The sequence below is a fragment of the Megascapheus bottae genome, chromosome X, assembly GCF_031878675.1.
Source record: "Megascapheus bottae isolate mThoBot1 chromosome X, mThoBot2.hap1, whole genome shotgun sequence".
NCBI lineage: Eukaryota > Metazoa > Chordata > Mammalia > Rodentia > Geomyidae > Megascapheus > Megascapheus bottae.
In genome coordinates, this window is record NC_143547.1 from 100,887,784 (window position 1) to 100,896,028 (window position 8,245).

Sequence of the window (8,245 nt, forward strand, 5' to 3'; positions counted from 1 at the left end):
AAATACCTATAGTTCTCAATATTTAATTTTCAATTCAAAGCTAAATATTAACACCAAATATCCATTTGATTCCTATAATCACTTGTGCTGCCAAAGAAGGGCATATACCTTAAGAAACCCTTACAGAGCACAAAGCAATTTTTTTATTTAAGGAACTTCAGTAATAGCTTTTATTCTACATAAATAAATACCAGAATAAAAGAGCTGTTGGGTACTGCAATTGTTTAGCATACACAAGGCTTTAAGATCTATCCCCAATATATGAAGATAAAATGAGAAAGGAAAGGAAATGAGAGGAAGGGAAGTAAAAAGGAAAGGAAGTGGTACATTTCAAGCGATATGGCACTTGCCTAGCAAGCATAAATCTAGGAGGTCAAAGAAAGAAACTGAGAAGGGAGAAGAGAAAGGAAATAGGAGAAGTGAGAAGGGAGGAGGGGGAGGAAATGGGATAAAACAGCAACCAGGATGTCCCCCATTTTCTTAAATTTAATCTTAAATATGGTATCTTTTAAGTTGGTATGCATTATTTAAACTACAAGAACATATGAACATGGCTCTTTTCCTTACAAATATGAAGCACAAGTTTTGTAAATAAAATTGTTACAAGGCCCAGAGTAAAAATTATTATGAACAAACTTGTAGAGAATGCAAAACAGTCTGGCAGCAAAATAATACTGCTACCTGGAGGTTACTGTGATCCAATTTTCCCAATTAATATTCCCATAGAACATTGGGAGAGGAAGAATGAAATGGCTTGGCCTAGAAATTAGGGCAGGATATCCAAGAGACCTTTATCAGACTTCCTCACATTAAAAGTAGCTGAGATTCATAGAGTATTTGGCAAAAGCCTTCCACAAAGCCTGCTTCTTTATGTCAAGGGTCTCATCCACCAAACCCCTTGTGGCAATGGAGTTGTGATGTGCTGCCAGCTTAATTTTCCATCCAGCTCTTCACTTTATGCCATGCTATACTGGCTAGAAAATTTGGGGTACAATGGTGTGCTGTCATTGGCAAACATTATTATATGTAGTAGGCAAGTCTTTGCCATCTCCGAGAGGAACTGATTTATGTAATCAACAGTATTAGTTTGGCTTTAACTCCTTTCAGGCAGTTAGTTGTGCTAGTGTAGGTTTTACTTTCTGAATTAAGTCAAATCATCAACTGGATGTTTCCATTTTTTTCTACACTGCTTGCCTTTAAGTAGCACTCCTTGTTTTTTAATGGCAAACAATTATAGCAAAGCTATTTTTCCCAAAATATTGAGAAGTCTATGAGGAAAGGCATCACTATTTTTAATTATATATATGTACACACACACACATATATATCTATATATATATATACATATATATGTCTTTTCTTTTTTGCAACTGGGGATCAAATCCAGGACGTTGCACTTGCTAGGCAAGCGGTTTGCAACTGAGCTACATACCAGCCCAAAAGAAAGGCATCACTATATCCCAAAGAGAGGTTGGGAATCAACTCTTACCTTAAAATCCTCTGACTTGGAATGCTTTCCATTTGTGAATTCAGAAAATCTGAATAGAGCTCTTCTTGCTTTTGGTGGGCTGTCATGATTGCCAGCCTGACTACACCCTGAATATCTTGATTAGAAGAATTCCTACTAAAACCATGCTGGTGCCCTTTACGCCTATCCTCTTTGGCTTGACAAGGTGGAAGATGAAAACTACTGAGGAAGACCTGGATCATCTGTGCCTGAGATGACACTTGATGTTTTTCAACCTGATTTCTGGACTGGAGCTGAATTCATTGGCTATCAGAGAAGAGACCAAAACTGGAAGAACCACATAGGAGTCACATTCCCATTATGGATTTGTTCAGAACCAATGACTGAATTTTTCTTTTATGGACTTCTCAGCATCTGGCAACCTCCTTATCATGTCTTTGTGTGAAGATATGCTGCTGTGTAATTATCGAAAGTGCCGCTGCAAATTCTCTGGGTATGCATGGGTTACTGCCTGCTCTCACATCTTCTGTGATCACCATGGTAGTGGTGAGTTTAGTCGTTCACCAGCTATTTGCCCTGCCTGTAACAGTACCCTTTCTCAAAAGCTAGATATTGTCCGCACAGAACTTAGTCCATCAGAGGAATATAAAGCTATGGTATTAGCAGGCCTGAGACCAGAGATCGTGTTGGACATTAGCTCCCGAGCACTGGCCTTCTGGACGTATCAGGTACATCAGGAACGTCTCTATCAGGGATACAATTTCAGCAAAGCTGAGAGCCATCTGAAACAGATGGAGAAGATATATACTCAGCAAATACAGAGCAAGGATGTAGACCTGACCTCTATGAAAGGGGAGGTCACTTCTATGAAGAAAGTGCTAGAAGAATACAAGAAAAAATTTAGTGACATCTCTGAGAAACTTATGGAGCGAAATCGCCAGTATCAAAAGCTCCAAGGCCTCTATGATAGCCTTAGGCTGCGAAATATCACTATTGTTAATCAAGACAACACCCATCAATGATTGCACAGTCTGGTGTCTTTGGCTTCCCAATAGGGAACAACTCCAAGTTTCCTTTGGACAATACACCAGTTCGAAATCAGGGTGGTGATGAAGATTTTCCGTTCAGACCATTTTTTGTAGGTTCTCCCACAGCACCTGAACCAAGTAACAGCTTTTTTAGTTTAGCATCTCAAAGTCATGAGCCAGAGCAGCAGCAAATGTCTAGTAGGGCCTTCAAAATGAAAAGAATTTAACTTACTTTATAGAGTGTTTCTCTGCTTTCAGTCGTTATGATCTTTATTGTAAATAGAAGTAACCCATTTTTTTATGCTATTAAGTCTTTGAAGTTGACTTTACTTTCCAGTTTCAAGAAATTCACTGTTAGTGGGAAGGATGGCTGTAGTTTCTGGTTTTCTTGTCTTTAAAACATGAGCATTCTATTAGTCTGTTTCTTCACTTGTTGAATTCAATTTTCAGCACTGCTGAAAAGGTCACAACATTGTATGTCTTTATCAATCACTGTTTCAGCTTGGCAGGTTTTGGCCCATTTGTGTGTTAATGCATATGTGTATTAGCACCGGTGTTATGTCTATGTATCTTTGGTTGTTGTTGGTATTTATGCACATATGTATATATTTCCAGTACATTTATGTGAAGGTTTGGCCTTGTAAAATGATGGCTATTTGATTGAATCACTGTTTCTGTGTGTTATTTGATATGTTATTTGATATAGTTGCATTTTTGGAGGTGTATTCATGCCAGTGAATGATGTTTGATATGTGTATGTTCAGTTACTCTTTGTATATAAAAATAATTTGCACTGGTAGTTCTAAAGGTTTTGTCATTTTAAAATAAAATTTGCAGTTATTTTAAGTCAAAAAAAAGAAAATCTGAATAGATAATGGTAAGGCAGTGATCATCAAGACCAATTTGAAGGGGATCTCATTTCAGATTCTTTTGAGAGAGGGTACTCTAGTAGCTAATAAACAGTAACATTTAGGGAATAATAAAGCTTGAGAGGAAGTAAGGGTTTCCCTCTCCCTAACATGGTCTGTTCTGAGACACTGTCCTTTCCTTCATTACAGCAAAGTATATTAAGCAGTCTGGGATTAGATGAGACACATACAGGGAAAAATAAAGAGTCACTTAAAGCTCAAAGGAAAAGGTAAATGGTCCTTTCTTCTTTTCTGTTTCAGACCATTGCTTCAAAAGGCATGTTCTTGAGGCATCTTTGATTCCAGGGAGTTACAGAGAACAAAGAGGATATGGTAAGGAGTTGGACTCTCAGGACTGATATCAAGATATAAAGAAGAGAAGTAAAAAAGAGTAGTGTGTGCTTTCCTTCTAGGTTGCCTTTACTAACTCATCGAGAAGGAAAAGCAAATGGGATTGTATCCTTTGGGGTCTAGTCACTTCACCCTCATGGGCTCTAATAAGTCAATGCCCAGGAAGAACAGAATGTGCTTATTTCACTGAAACAATACAATCTCAATACTCACTCATATAGTAATTCCTAATTTTTGCAGGGTGAATTATTTTTAAATAACTTTTAACTGACTTTCAAAATGGGCATTACTGTTACTGAACTGTTTCTATTGCCATATTCCCAGGATCTGGCTCACAGATTTTTCTGTAGAAAGTTTACATTGCAAGTTGTGCGTACAAAAGCAAAAAGTTATTTTGAGAAGACAGAGAAAATTTGTTCACAATTGTTCAGCAGCTCAATATGTGGCCCTTGACCAAGTTGCTGAATTTCCCTTCAATTTTGTGTTTTTTAAATAAATAAAAGTCATTTCAAATCAAATAGCTACTTTGACAATCACTAAAGAATATACATATCAAGGTTCAAATCCATTCACAGTATTTGCCATAATTTTATTTTATTTTTTGCTAGTCCTGGGCTTGGGCTTAGGGCTTGAGCACTGTCCTTGGACTTTCTTAAGGCTAGCATTCTACCACCTGAGCCTCAGCACCACTTACGGCTTTTTGCTATGTATGTGGTACCGAGGAATCGAACCTGGGTCTTCGTGCATGCTAGGCAAGCCCTCTACCACTAGGCCAAACTCCCGGCCCTTTGCCATACTTTTAATCTATTTTTAGTCCCTGGTGCTTTTATCCGAAGAGTCAGATCTAGAAGATTATTGCCAATCATATGTTTCATTGCCATAGTTCTTTCCATTGTAAAGAAGTAAATGCAACTATCACTTTAACAAAAAGCATTTTTCTGTAAGAAATTGCTAAATACATATTACACACAGTAGTTCATTCTGCTTTCTTGATAGAAAAGGGTAAAATTTCCTTTGTCTTTCTTCCATTCTATCTATTGCCATGTATATATCGCTTTCTAAGGAAAAATTATTAAATTTTCTCTCTTCATTAGTTACATGAAAAGTACTTTAAAAACATTTTTTTTTAAAAAGAGAGCCTGTGCTTTATAACCTTTGTCACTGTTGTTGATTTTGGTACCCTATGTCTTGTATACATGATTATCTGATTTGGGGAAGGAAAGGAGCATAACAAAATGGGGAAACAAGGATAAAGTGTGAGCTAATGTAACAGCAATACTCAAGACTATATGGAAATGGGGACAAAAAGATGAAAAGTGGTATCAATGTGTGAGAAGTGATGTACAATGTATCTGGTGGATATAACTGTAACCCCTCTATTAATTACAATAAAAATTGTTTGCAAGAATAAGAATCCCTGGATTGGTTGAGATAGCTATGTAAAATATTCCTCAAACATGAACAAAATTATGTCTGGTGAGATAAATGGTTCAAAGAGACAAAAGACATATATCTTTCCTCATATGGAAGTTAGAACTAAAACAATCATATAAAAATATATATGGTGTTAAATTCTGGTGGCTCATGCCTGTAATCCTAGCTATTCGGGAGGCTGAGAACTGAGGATCATGATTCAAAGCCAGACCAGGCACGAAAATCTGTGAGACTCTTATCTCTAATTAACCACCAGATAACCAAAGCTCAAAGTGGTAGAGTGCTAGCCTTGAGCTGAAGAGTTTAGGAACAGTACCCAGTCCAGAGTTCAAGCCCCAAGACGGACTATATACACACACATACACACAAGTATGTATGTATGTATGTATGTATGTATGTATGTATGTATGTATGTATGTGCGTGTGTGTATGTATCTATGTATCTATCTATGTATCTATCTATGTGTGTATGTATGGTCCCTATGCATATACAATCAAGTTGACCAAAACATAGCATACACAGGAATGGGTTTCTATGATGTAACCCCATTGAACAAATAACAGCTTAACAAAACTAATGCCATGAAGCTGAACTATATCTGTCTGAGGGGAGTGGGAACTAAAGGGAGTGGGATGGAAGCATGGAGAAAAGAAGGGGAGGCACAAATACCAACTTATCATGCAGTACATGAACGTATAACTACATCTGAGAGCACGGTGCTTCTCTCCAGTAATACTAGCTACTCAGGAGGCTGATATCTGAGGATCACGATTTAAAGCCATCCAGGCACCAAGAATACAAAAGTTTTATCTCCCATTAATCACTAGAAAATCGGAAATGGCGCTGTGGCTCCTGGGGTAGGGCGGTATCCTTGACCTGAAGAGCTCAGGGACAACGCGCAGGCTCAGAGTTCAAGCCACATGACCCACAAGAATAAATTAATTAATTAATTAATTAATGGGATAGTATGTTGGGGTAGATGGGAAGGGGAAGAGGATTGAAGTGGTTCCACTGACCAAGATGCATTGTACACATACACTAACGTGCTGATTTGAAACCCCTTTTCACAACTATTTAAAGATGATAAAAATAATTTAAAATAAAAAATGAAATGGCAAGTCAGGTGCTGGTGGCACAGTTTGTAATCCTAGTTACTCAGGAAAATAAGATCTGAGGATAATGACTCAAAGGCAGCCCAGCCAGGAAATTCAGTGAGACTCTTACTACAATAACCTATCAAAAAGACGCCATTACTGTAGCTGTGGCTCAAATAGTAGCAGAGCACTAGCTCTGAGCAAAAAGAAGCTCACTGGGCTGAGAGTTTGGCCTAGTGGTAGAGTGCTTGCCTAGCATGCACGAAGACGCGGATTCGATTCCTCAATACCACATACATAGAAAAGGCCAGAAGTGCTGCTGAGGCTCAAGGGCTAGAGCTTGTGAGAAAGTCCAAGAACGGTGCTCAAACCCTCACTTCAAGCCCAGGACTGGCAAAAAAAAAGAAGCTCACCAATAAATAAGTAAATAAACAGTCCCTCAATCCCTTAACACAAATGTATGTTAAAGCCAACTCCCTCTCTTTAGCAAATATAACAGACCAGATATCTCAGGAAGTGCTGAATCTTTGTACAACTTGTACTATAGGAAATTATTTCTTTTCTCTTTTTCCCCCTTTAGGGTTAATCTCATGTTGTTACTGTATCTGACTTTGTTACATGGTACATGTTTGTTTGTTTATTTGAGATGGGGAAGGGAAGGGGAAAAACAAGCTGATTGGGAAGGGGTGGGGGGAAGGAACAGGGGAACAAAAACATGAAAAGGGGTATCAATGTGTGATAAGTAATGCACCTATTACCTGACAAATGTAACTGTAAATTACCTCAACAATAAAATACAATAAAAAAGAAAAAGCTAATATCACTTTTCTATGAAATAATTTTGGTCTCAACTATTAATTCCTTATGCTCTGTCCCATGGAAGATTGCTTTCCACAGCTTTTTTTAAACCAAATTGTGACCATTTTTCTTTTAAACCCAAATATGTAGCTATTCCTACATAATAATCAAATGTTCTTGAAATTCCACTGTGCTTTCAAAATTATTTTGAAACAAATATGAATGCAATTATGCCATCTCAGTCATTGCCCTTCCCCTCTAGTCTGCCCATGATACTTACTGATGCTTGTAGAGCTTCCCTGCTTCTTATCCCTTCTTCAAGGTCTGTCGGCGAAAGTGGGCATTTAGCTTCTGATGACAAACTGTCTGTCCCTACTCCCTATGGTTGTCTGAAATACAGGTTACATCAAAAGTATCACCTTTTCCCAATGGTCTGTCATTGCATCTTCCTTCCAAAAGTATCCATGGCCTAATCCCCAAAACTTGTAATAATGATATATGGAAATGAGAATACAAATTGGTTAAGTTTATCAAACTGAGAGTTCACCCTAGATTAGAACAGAATATAATCACAAGGATCTTTATATGTAGAAAAGGAAAGTAGGCATGCCAGCGAGAGAAGTAAAGTTGAATTATATGAGAAAGGAGATTGGAGGCAAAAAAAAATGCAAGCACCTTCTAGAAGTCAGAGCAAGATGTACACAAATTCTCCTCTATAGCCTCCGTAAATAACTAGATTCATATCTTGAATTCATCCCAGTGAGAATCAATGTGGTCTTTTGACATCTAGAAATGTAACATAAATTTGGATTGTCTTAAACCACTGTTTGATTAATTCATTACAGTAGTCACAGGAGAAATTGTATGTATGTATCCATTTGAGTTTAATCATGTATTGTAAACAAATGCAAATTGACAAAAATGCTCTGTGTCTATTGAATACTTATTTTATAATTTTATTCTTCTGTGTGTGGATCATGGGGCTTGAACTCAGCCTGGACATTGTCCCTGAGCTCTTCAGCTTAAGGCTACAGCCCTACCCTTGAGCCAAGCTCCACTTCCCATTTTCTAGAGGTTAATTGGAGATAAGTCTCAGGTACTTTTGTGTCCTGGCTGGTTTTGAACCTTGAGCTCAGATCTCAGTCTCCTGAGTAGCTAAGATT

The 8,245-nt window shown here is 37.7% G+C and overlaps 1 pseudogene; it reads left to right on the forward strand.

Moving 5' to 3' along the window:
* Positions 1 to 1,899: 1,899 nt before the first annotated feature.
* Positions 1,900 to 2,783, forward strand: LOC150041655 (E3 ubiquitin-protein ligase CCNB1IP1 pseudogene; annotated as a pseudogene).
* Positions 2,784 to 8,245: the final 5,462 nt, after the last annotated feature.